At 34.2% G+C, this 12415-nt stretch overlaps 1 protein-coding gene and 1 long non-coding RNA gene across 3 annotated transcripts in view; one reads left to right on the top strand and one right to left on the bottom strand.

Moving 5' to 3' along the window:
* LOC149161050 (uncharacterized) overlaps positions 1-12415 on the top strand; it is a 67893-nt gene that overhangs the window by 42042 nt on the left and 13436 nt on the right. The window contains exon 6 of one of the 2 annotated variants that reach the window (XR_016261828.1): positions 195-608. The exons of the other annotated variant lie outside the window; for it this stretch is intronic. This is a non-coding gene — a long non-coding RNA (uncharacterized LOC149161050). Of the gene's footprint in view, positions 1-194; positions 609-12415 lie in introns of those variants that run through there. 2 annotated transcript variants of the gene reach the window in all.
* LOC149161051 (putative LRR receptor-like serine/threonine-protein kinase At1g53420) overlaps positions 1-12415 on the bottom strand; it is a 126576-nt gene that overhangs the window by 111098 nt on the left and 3063 nt on the right. The window lies entirely within an intron of this gene.

Below are 12415 nucleotides of genomic sequence, written 5' to 3'. Positions count from 1 at the left end.
GACTCTAAAATTAACAGTATATGAATAACATGGAATATGTGCATGTATGACACATGATTTTCAAATGAATATGTACAAGTTTGGAATCTTGAATGTAGACATGCTTGAATTGGATACATAATGAAAATATATTTATAAAGTTTCATTCAAACCTACAAACAACTGAATGCATAGAGTTATGGGTAAAATGTCAGGCTAGGACCATTATAGGGACCAATATTGCAACAACGGGTATGTTAAAGGCCAACTGGACTCTTGCAAAAAGACTTTAGCTAAAAGTGTTGGTAATGACAACCAAGTAAGGCAAGCAGTAAGCGAAGATTAAAAGGTAAAGGGAAGGAATTTGGTAAGAATTCTTTTCAGCTGAATTTGATATATGTTATTTCAAATTAATGAATGATTTGCATCGATGCCTAGAAAGGGTACGATTAAGGCAAGTAGCCTTTAGTGCGAAAATATTACAATGACTTTGTAACACATGCTAAATGAAATGGAGAACTAAATCACTTATGAATTTAAGATATGCATTTCTCATTTCTGACTTGTTGGTCTGGTAGAATAAATGTTTGACTACATTATCAAATGTTTGGAATAAATGTGATGTACATATGATGTTGCGATATTTTCACTTCAATCTAATTGAAATCAGATGGACTAATAGAATCGTTATATGTGCAATAATCCTGAGATCACTTTGGGATGATTTGGATCTTTGAAATGAAATGAATATATGTATGAATACTAATAGTGGTTTGGTTGATTTAACAATCAGATTGCAAGTAGAGTGCTCGAATGGGATGTGAGATAAAATGAACCATGACATAATAACACCGCCTATAAAGGATTCCAACAACATGACTACAAGTTTCACACTTATGAGATTTGGCGTTTGAATGAAGCAAAGTTGAAAAATTAAACAAAAAAAAGGGTTGAATTTTTTAGTACATCTCATGGAAATTAAATGTTGTGACACAAGTGAAATGATGGAGCATGGAGCTCAAGAGGAAGAATGTTGTGGGGACATGGCAGCCCTGTGACACTTTGTTTATTTCATGGGGACAAGTCATAACTAATACCTTGACTATAAGACTCCGTGAGTAGTGAAATTGAGCATGCTAGACCATCAATTGGCCATAAGACTCCTTGAACATTACATTAGAGCATGCCAAAATGATACTTGGTTCTAAGACTCTAATTATTAACCCATGTGGGAAATCCCTTGGATAGGTAGACTATCAGGAATGGAGGTTGCCTAGGCCCAAAAGGATGAGTAGTTAATGGGGAACCCTGTGTAGGAAATCCCTTGGACAGTTAGACTTCCTAGAATGGGGGTTGCATAGGCCTGGAAGGGTATAACTGGCTGGGCAACACTAGATTTGATTATCAAGCTTATAACTTGGAGTTGGTGCTTAGTGACTTGGAGTTTGTGCTCTATAACACTGGGTGTCAATCCCTGTGATTGTGTTTGAGACCATGCAACTCCTTGTCTAAGTCTATGTGGTTTATATGAAGCTCGGTGAATGACCAAACCCCTGGTGTAAAATTCCCTTGAACAATCATCACCTCAAACTTTTTGGTTCGGGCTCCAGGGTGGTCAACTACAAGAAAAATTGCAGTGTAACTGACTTATGATTGGATGGAGAGTTGAAGTCCCTCCTCCAGTTTCTAGCTTATTTAAATCATTCAAATAAGTATAAATATTTATGTATAGTTTATTTGTGAATGATAAGTTATGCTTAATCTGATAACGAACTAATATATGCTTCTATATGATTCATGAATGAATGCTTAAATATTTTTGTTTCTGTGGTTGACATCTTCTTGATATGTCCATGGCCATATGAATATCTAGTGTTGTTAATTCTGTTGTAGAGCTTGGAAATTACAAATTATGTCATATGTCGAGCGTTATATAAATGTCTAGATAATGTTGAGATACTTAGTTTATGAATGCCTGAATAGTGAACTCCACTGTTTACTCAAGATTGGAATGATGTCTTGTATGTCCATGAAATTTAATGAATCTGGGTTGTGCTTTCCAATATTGTGTTTATGGTTGATATGTTAACAGTGTCTAATGTCCTCTTTCACTTGGTTGGTATGCTTAAGGAATGGAATAAGATATGCATTTTGCGGACTTATGTTGTTTTACTAGAGGATCTATAATTCCTCACGCAATATTATCATCCTTGAATACTTGGATTATGGAGTTTGTTTCCCTATACATGAATTACATATATCTTGCATGTCTTACAACTAAATGAACATCTCGGTTGTGCTAATAATTACTTAGATCATAAAAATGTGGTAAAATGTAGGTTTACATACGCTCATGTTGCTATGGATGAAAAATGTGGTGTTGAATGTTTAGAGATAATATATCGTTTAATGATTGGAACATAATCCCCCTTGAGTAGACATGCATCCTTGCATCTTTCATGATTAGTTAATTGGTCAATTGAATGTCTTTGCACTTGTATACTGGCCTACAAAGGGTCAACAAAGTTGTATTGCCTATAGAGCCTTCTCATACAACTTGCAACATTTGTTGACTTGGATTTTAAGACTATGCCCTCTCTCTTAAATTCTGAAAAATTACTAACTCAAACCCCTATTCATGGTCGACTATGGCAAGTCACTGTGAGGGCCATGGTTCTAGCCCTTGGACAAAGTATCTCTGCAAATGGCGAGTAGTATCTTCCCTCACGTCATTTCCACTCATTGATACTCGAATTCTAAGACTACGAACTCAAACCATAACACCCTAGAGTTGGGCTCTCGACCTTCAGGCCTTTGGAACCTTAGAATGAGGCAAGCGAAGAAGCAGGTTGATGGAACCCGACATCGAAAAGTGTCGGGGTGGGTCCATCGAGCTCTCAACCTTCAGGCCACCATACTTTTAGAGAAATGGCATGGAACATCACTTGCCACTAGAGATATGGTTAAATTTGTATTGGGTGAAGTGACAGGAGTTGGGTCAATCCGACCATGGTTATGAAATGAAACCTTGTCTCCCACTACCCACTATCGTGAGTTCTAACATGTTGTGAATGTGATATGGGCACACTGGTGGAGAGTCAGGGCAATCCATCCTAGTTCCAGTTCATGGAACCATGTGGTTGGGTCATCACCTACTTCTATATATTGGATCATTGAGAATTTAAAGGGGAAATATCTAAGATGAAAGGGTTAGTTTGGCTAAGGTTCTAGTGCGGGAACCCTTCCCATTGGGAGACCACCCACCACCCATTTTTCGTTACTTGTTAGTTTCCGTATGCGATGGGCAGGAATGCATTAGAGCACTACATTGGTGTGACATGAACTGAGGTGGACCCTACCAGGATCTCGACCTTTGGAAATTTTGGTTAATAAATAAGGTTTGAGTTAATGTGCTCTATTGGGCCGAGCAGAGCAGTGACAACAATTGATCAGAAAGTTTTCATTGGTCAGATCTGTTTAGTAACGGGACCGCTCGTCTCCCATCGATGTTGTTGGAGTTATATATTTCTTAATTGAGAGGTGTCGAAAGTTGACAAGAAAGTTTATGTTGGGCGGGCCTACCCATTGTTATAGAGGCCCTCGTTAAAAGGTCGACACCTATGGATGGTGCAATAGAAAGGTGCTCATATCAATGTTTTATGTTGATCTCAGACCCCCTTGGTCTGTCGAAGTTAATTTGGGGTGGAGAGGGGGCCCAACATAGGGTTTCCCAGCATGGGTCCCCCATTATATTATGCACCATTTTCAGCAGTGTGTCTATTGAAATTTGTAACTAGGTTCGATCTTCATAAATATATTGGAGTCACAATGAAATGTACTTATCAAAAGAATGAATAAAATAATCTCATTATTATTGTTATGACTTATTAAAGCATGGGTTTCATGCTTGGGACAACATGTTTTAGGTCAAAGTCCCCACTGAGGACTTCTAGGATTTATTCTGAGTTATTAGAGTCAACGTATAGTAAAAAAGACCCTTCTTGGGCTTTCGAATCATGTAAAAATAATTATTTTTTATTCAAAAATGAATTTAGTCTCCTCCACACCAAGTTAGCCTCAAGAAGATCAAGTCAACCTCAAAATAGGTAATTCGACCTCACTGGAAGGCTATATATAGAAGGCAGTTTGAATTCATTTGGAGCATCTCATTCTCTCACACATAGTTCAATATCTGAAGTTGGAAGCTGAGAAAGTGTAAAGTTGGAAAAGGGATAGAAGGAGAGCTAGAAAGGACTGAGAGGTTTTGGAGGAAGATCGAAGACCGCAAGATCGAAATTTTTTGACAACGCTCACTCACTTTTGAGGTGTATCAAGGGAGATCGAAGTTTTCCTAGTCTAGTGGAAGTTGTTGCTGCTACTGCTACTCGGTTGAAGCTGCTACTGCATGTTGATGATGCTAGGTCAAAGTTGTTATTAAAGGGTTATCATCTGCAAGTAGAATTGAGGGCTAACTTGGTGTGGAGTAAGTCTTTGTCTAGGTCAAGAGTCTTGGATTATCCGAAGAAACTATTGAAGGAAGAATTGTTGACTAGGTTTTCCCCTAGATAGGGGTTTTTCCCTGGCTGTCCGCCTACATCTGTTGTCCTTGTGTTATTGTTTTGGTAATTTCTTGATGAACTAAAAGATAAAAGGAAAGCATAAATATAAAAGAATCACAAGTAATTATCTATATAAGATAATCTTTCTACCTTTCAAATTTTCTAACATGGTATTAGAGCTAAGGTGAAAGGAGGAAAAATGCATTTTTGAGTGTCTACTGGAAGGAATCTAAAGGATTTATCAAGGGATCATGTAAGGAGATCTAATAGTAAAATAAGCTCACTACCTTCAAGGACAATGTCTAACACAATAAAGAGAGAAAAATTGGAAGGAGCATCAAAATACAGATCTTGGAAGAAGAGAATTGAGCTCATTCTTGAAAAGAACAAGGTCTTGTATTTGGCCAAAGGAAAGGTAAAGAAACCTAGTGAATAATCCAGTGATGCAGACAAGGTGAAGTATAGAGAGTCAAAGATATTGGCCATGACATTGATGATAGAAAGCATAAAGGGCAATCTTGTCCCATACATTTCCAATATAGACCATGCTCAAGAAATGTATGAAACATTGTCAAAATTATTCACTATCAAGAACCTCGGTCAAGTAGCAAGTTTGAAGAATGAGTTAAGAAATACAAAAATGGCAAATGATGATACTATGGCTTCTTTATTTGTGAGGGTATCTAGAATTAGAGATGAATTTCATTCCATAGATGAAATTGTATTGGAAAAGGAGTTAGTAATCACTGCACTATTGGGATTACCACCTACTTCGAGTTCTTTTGCTTCAGGTCTCAATAGTTGGAAATAAGCTCATACCTTTGAGAAATTGTGGAATGTTTGCAACTAAGAAGAGATAAGAATCTCATTAATATCCAACAATGGATAAGAAAAGGTTTGAAATGCATATTCTGCTTCTCATAAGAAAGGACACTCCAAGAAGTCAAGAGGGCCAAGAAGGAAGGTTAATATGTCCAAGATAGAATGCTACCAATGCCATAAAATGGATCACTATAGAAGTGATTGTCCTGACAATATGAAGAACAAGAAAAGAAGCAAAGCTGATTTTGCTGAAGAAGGATCTCCAAAGAAGATTACGCCCAAAGAACTGGATATAAAGGACTTACACTACTAAGTCCTTTGATCTAAGCTTTAGTTATTTCATTTTTTATTTTTAGTGTTTGTGGGTTTAACATATTTTGGAAAAACAATTCTATTTGTTCTTAAGGTTATAGGCATCCCTCAAGCATGGAGGGAACCCTAACCAAGCTCCAAAGATAAGTATCTTATTACTATTTTTTCATTCTTAGTCTTCCTTACTTATCCAATTTTGTTTGCATTAAATAATAATCACATTTCTACTCTTATTTTCCTTGTTGATAGGAAAAACTTGCTAAATACTCAAGGAAGAAGGCCTCACAAGACAAAGCATTGGAATTACAAGGTTTGTTCAGAAACAAGAGGTATGTTTTGAACTACAAGTTTTTGCTCTTTTCATGATATTCATTCTTCATAAACTATTACTAACATCTTTGTGTCTAGCTTTATTGAATCTTAAAGATTCTTGTTTGGATGATTCATCATTAGATAAATTTACCGTCCTCGTACCTTTGATTACTCTTGTGGAACCATAGAAAGGCTAGTTTGTGAAACCCGAATTGAAGGGTATGTTAATGATTATGTGTGAAACCCTAACCTACTTAGGGTTATTGTTGAAGTCAAAAGAAAATGTCTGATGCTTTGATGGTGTGGGGAGCGAGTGAGGGGTGGCGTGGAGTGGAGAGGGGAGGGGGGCTAGGGTGAGCCTGTAACAGATGGGGAGCGAGGGAGGTCGGGAGGGGATGGAGAGGGGGTGAGCGAGGCGATGGGTTGGGGCGGACGGAGGGAGGAGAAGGGGCAGAGTTTTTTTTTTTCTTTTTTCTTTTTAATTTAAATATCTTTTAATTTTAATTTTGTTATTATTTTTTAAATTTTAACTGTTTTGATTTTTTTTTAACATTTTTTTATAATTTTAATTTTAAAAAATAATTATTAAATTTTTATTTTTTATTTTGTTTATTTAATTTAAATATTTTTTTATATTTTATTTTAATTGTTTTTTTTATTTTTTATTTTTTTCTTCTCAATTTTTGTTTTTTTTAATTATTTTAATTTTTTTTCTAATAAGGTTTTTATTTTTTGTTTGTTTTTTAAACTTAAAAATGGTTTTAGATTTTTTTTTTGGGGTTTGATTTGTTTTTCTTTAAATTTTATATATATATATATTTGAAAATTTTTCATTTTTATCTATTTATTTATTTATTATTATTATTATTATTAATTTTTTTTTTTTGTATTTGATTTTTTTTGTCATGTTTTTTCATTTTTATTTTTATGTTTTATTACCAACATGAAAATCACCAACATTTAAAAAAAATTATCCACAGTTAATTCATTAGAAAATTTAAAGTGTAAAAAATAAGCTCTCTAAACAAAAAAGGTTGATGCTCATCAACACTTTTCAAAATCAAGATGAAAATCACTAACAAAAAAATATTCACACTTGATACATAAAAAAATTTAAAGTGTAAAAAATAAGCCTTCTAAAAAAATGTGTTGATGTTGCATCAACACTTTTCAAAATCGGCGTGAAAATCAATAACATTTAAAAAAATTGTTCATACTTATACATAAGAAAATTTAAACTGCCAAAAATATGCTCCAAAAAAAAGGTGTATTCTGAATCATCATTTTTCAAAATTGAGTGATTTTTTGCTACCCCAAAAAAAGGGTATTACATAATTTTCTTGTTTGATCAGTAACTATGTTGGTCGTCGCCCCCTGGTGAGGGTGATCTATTTATCAAGTAACATGTAGTATCCACTGCCTCTGCCCAAAATTCTTGTCTTAACCCAACACCACTGAGAATGGTTTTTTTCTCCATCAACATCATATTCATCCTTTCTGCCATGCTATTCTGTTAAGGTGTGGATGGAGGAGTCTTTTGCCTTGCTATACCACACTTCTTATAGAATTTTGTGAATTTATTCCCACAAAATACTTCACCGTTATTTGTCCTCAATACCTTAATTCTTTTCTATATTTGATTTTCCACAAGAGCTTTAAACTCTTTGAATTTGTCAAAGACTTCAGATTTGTTCTTAATGAAATAGTCTATGTATTCCTTGAGAAATCATCCATGAATTACGCATAGTACACAAATTTACCCAGTGATGGAACTGACAGAGGTTCAAACAATTCATTGTGCATAAATTGTAATATTCCCCCTAATCTTGTAGCACTAGTGGAGAATATTACATAATTATGCTTCCCATATAAGCAATGTTCACATAAATCAAAATCCAAGGAGAAATTAGACATACCTTAGATGGTACCATTACCACGTAGTATTTGAAGACCCTTCTCTCTAATATGTCCCTGTCTTTGATGACACAACATATTTTTTTCATTTTTGTGTTTGATTTTTTTGGTTATGTTTTTTCATTTTCATTTTTATGTTTTATTACCAACATGAAAATCACCTACATTAAAAAAAAAATATCCACAATTAATTCATTAGAAAATTTAAAGTGTAAAAAATAAGCCCTCTAAACAAAAAAGATTGATGCTTATCAATACCTTTCAAAATCAAGATGAAAATCACTAACAAAAAAAAATGTTCACACTTGATACATAAAAAAATTTAAAGTGTAAAAAATAAGCCCTCTAAAAAAATGTGTTGATGCTGCATCAACACTTTTCAAAACCAACATGAAAATCAATAACATTCAAAAAAATTGTTCATACTTATACATAATTTTTTTTTTAAAGTGCCAAAAATATGCTCCAAAAAAAGAGGTGTATTCTGAATCACCATTTTTCAAAATCGAGTGATTTTTGGCTACTCCAAAAAAAATGGTACTAAGTAATTTTCTTGTTTGATCAGTAACTATGTTGGTCGCCGCCCCTTGGTGAGAGTGATCTATTTACTAAGTAACATGTAGTATCCACTGCGTCTGCCCAAAATTCTTGTCTTAACCCAACACCACCGAGAATGGTTTTTTTCTCCATCAACATCATATTCATCCTTTCTGCAATGCCATTCTGTTAAGGTGTGGATGGAGGAGTCTTTTGCCTTGCTATACCACACTTCTTATAGAATTTTGTGAATTTATTCCCACACAATTCTTCACCATTATTTGTCCTCAACACCTTAATTCTTTTCTCTATTTGATTTTCCACAAGAGCTTTAAACTCTTTGAATTTGTCAAAGACTTTAGATTTGTTCTTAATGAAATAGTCTATGTATTCCTCGAGAAATCATCCATGAATTACGCATAGTACACAAATTTACCCAGTGATGGAATTGACAGAGGTTCAAACAATTCATTGTGCACAAATTGTAATATTCCCCCTAATCTTGTAGCACTAGTGGAGAATATTACACAATTATGCTTCCCATATAAGCAATGTTCACATAAATCAAAATCCAGGGAGAAATTAGACATACCTTAGATGGTACCATTACCACGTAGTATTTGAAGAGCCTTCTCTCTAATATGTCCCTGTCTTTGATGACACAACATATTTTTTTCATTTTTGTATTTGATTTTTTTTGTTATGTTTTTTCATTTTCATTTTTATGTTTTATTACCAACATGAAAATCACCTACATTTAAAAAAAATTATCCATAGTTAATTCATTAGAAAATTTAAAGTGTAAAAAATAACCCCTCTAAACAAAAAAGATTGATGTTTATCAACACTTTTCAAAATCAAGATGAAAATCACTAACAAAAAAAAATGTTCACACTTGATACATAAAAAAATTTAAAGTGTAAAAATTAAGCCCTTTAAAAAAGTGTGTTGATGCTGCATCAACACTTTTCAAAACCAACATGAAAATCAATAACATTTAAAAAAATCGTTCATACTTATACATAAAAAAAATTTAAAGTGCCAAAAATATGTTCCAAAAAAAGAGGTGTATTCTGAATCACCATCTTTCAAAACTGAGTGATTTTTGGCTACTCCAAAAAAAAGGGTACTAGGTAATTTTTTTGTTTGATCAGTAACTATGTTGGTCGCCGCCCCCTGGTGAGAGTGATCTATTTACCAAGTAACATGTAGTATCCACTGCCTCTGCCCAAAATTCTTGTCTTAACCCAACACCACCGAGAATGTTTTTTTTCTCCATCAACATCATATTCGTCCTTTCTGCAATGCCATTCTGTTAAGGTGTGGATGGAGGAGTCTTTTGCCTTGCTATACCACACTTCTTATAGAATTTTGTGAATTTATTCCCACACAATTCTTCACCATTATTTGTCCTCAACACCTTAATTCTTTTCTCTATTTGATTTTCCACAAGAGCCTTAAACTCTTTGAATCTTTCAAAGACTTTAGATTTGTTCTTAATGAAATAGTCTATGTATTCCTCAAGAAATCATCCATGAATTACGCATAGTACACAAATTTATGCAATGATGGAACTGACACAAGTTCAAACAATTCATTGTGCACAAATTGTAATATCCCCTTAATCTTGTAGCACTAGTGGAGAATCTTACCCAATTATGCTTCCCATATAAGCAATGTTCACATAAATCAAAATCCAAGGAGAAATTAGACATACCTTAGATGGTACCATTACCATGTAGTATTTGAAGGCCCTTCTCTCTAATATGTCCCTGTCTTTGATGCCACAACATATTTTTTTCTCCAGAGATTATAAGACTTTTTCCTTCTTTTTCTCCACTCTCAAGGACAATGGAATTGTTGCACCCATCACTATTAGTGTTTCTTACCAACTTATATAGAGTCCCAATCCGAACTCCTCTTAGAAATATCATTGCTACATGGAGATTTCCACAGTCACGAAATTGATAATGATAACAGCTTTTGGTATGTTGCATGTTATTCTTACTGGAATGCTTGACATTTTGGGTGAACACTTCACCCATATTTTGGGACATAAAGCTTTATGTCCCTAAAGATGGCTGAAGTGTTCACCCAAAATGTTGGGAATTATAGTAAGAATAACACACAATATACCAGAATCTTTTATCATCATCAATATCATTGTTCTTCAAACCATCCTATGGGTATGCACCCATCCTTCCACCCATGAGCTTCGGCTTGACCTTTCTCCATCCTATAATTATGACAATTGATTCATCTCTTAGTAAAACATCATCACCATCATATCTTTCTCATTCACAAAACCATTCACTATGAGGAGTCATACGAAAGGATGTTGTCGAGTCGACAAACCATGCCTCATCATTTACATGTGTACTGCACAAGCTAAGTACACATTGCCTTCTTCATCTGAGGGGGTTTTTTCTTCCTAAATGGAGCATCATCAAATCCCTTCCCTTTCTCATTAAATTTGGATTAATAATCTTTCTTGTAATGTCCTTCTTTTCCACATCTTCAACATACATTTATGAATTTTCATAGAGATTTAGATCTTCCTCTAGATTTAGATATCCCACCCGACGACTTTATTTTATTGATATTGTGGAATCGTCTTCTTATATACCAAGAATTTGTGTTCTAACCTTCCATATTTTTCCATCTCATCTCCTATAGTAACATGGATGAGACAATATCATCAAAACTTAAAGTACTTGCATTACTACCTACCAAACTATTCCACGAGTCTAGTAAAGAACACAAAAAATGTATATACTTATCTTCATATGAAATTTGAGTATCAACAGATAATAGTTGACTTACCACAGTATTGAATGTATTTAAATGCTCTGCCACCAAGTCTTTGTCTTCCATCCTCAGGTTATACAACTTTTTATGTAGTAACAATTTGTTCACCAGGGACTCAGATTCATACAAATTCCTTAACTTGTTCCATAATGCCTTAGTTATAACTTCTCTTAAACATTTAGTAATACTAAATCTAAGAGACACAACCATATTGTGTTTTTTACCTTTCAATACAACTTGGTCCAGTCTTCTGTAGACATCGTTGTTGGTGTAATGTTTGGATTCACTGTAATCCACAAATATTTTCCACAATAGATCTTCCATTTTGAGATTCCAAAACTCAAAACTTTGCCCCTTGAATTTATTGATCTCCATCTTTGAGCTACTCACCATTTCCTTTCACCACAAGAATTGATTCTACAGATCTTGCACTGTGACAGGGTCTAGTGTAAGATTGAGAAAAACCTAGTAGCCACAAAAACATCCCCTTGAAGCTAAAACCCTATGGAAACAAATATAGGTTTTAACCATAACAAGCACACAATAACATAGAGATTTTACCCCCGAAAACCCAAACCAAGAAAACCATAAAGATTTTTTCAATGTATACTCTCTCTCTCTCAACCAATCCATTTACCCTGGATTAGAATATAGTTGTAGTTCCTTAATTAGAACTACAAAACCATGGGCTAAACCACAATGCGCCACAAAATTGCTAAAGGTTAAATGTATTAGAATATAGTTGTAGTTCCTTAATTAAAACTACAAAACCATGGGATAAACCACAATGCACCACAAAATTGCTAAAGGTGAAAACTATGTGTCAAAAAATATCAACAATGACGCAACTTACAACACATGGAAGAAATCATGCAAAGAATATAACCCAAAATGACCGTGAAGTTTCTAAGAGGGTTTTAAAACCCCAACCTAACCCTAATTATACTATCAAAAAGCTAGTAGGAGGGAAAATTGTTCACAGTTTCACTCGATATGATTGTTCCATGGTATGAGTAGAGTGTGGAAAAGCTACTAAAAGAGAAAAGAGACATAAGCATATTGTAGATGAATTTATAAGACCATAATGCGTCATAGCTTCATAATAAGATTGGAAAACTTTGTAATTTCTATTATGATCTCCATAATATAAGAAAACAAAAGGAACAATCCTT

The sequence above is a fragment of the Pinus tabuliformis genome, chromosome 5_2, assembly GCF_031772625.1.
Source record: "Pinus tabuliformis cultivar Carrire ecotype Pingquan chromosome 5_2, CPIR1, whole genome shotgun sequence".
Classification (NCBI taxonomy): domain Eukaryota; kingdom Viridiplantae; phylum Streptophyta; class Pinopsida; order Pinales; family Pinaceae; genus Pinus; species Pinus tabuliformis.
The sequence above is the reverse complement of the archived record's forward strand: the minus strand, read 5'-3'. Positions and strand labels throughout refer to the sequence as shown.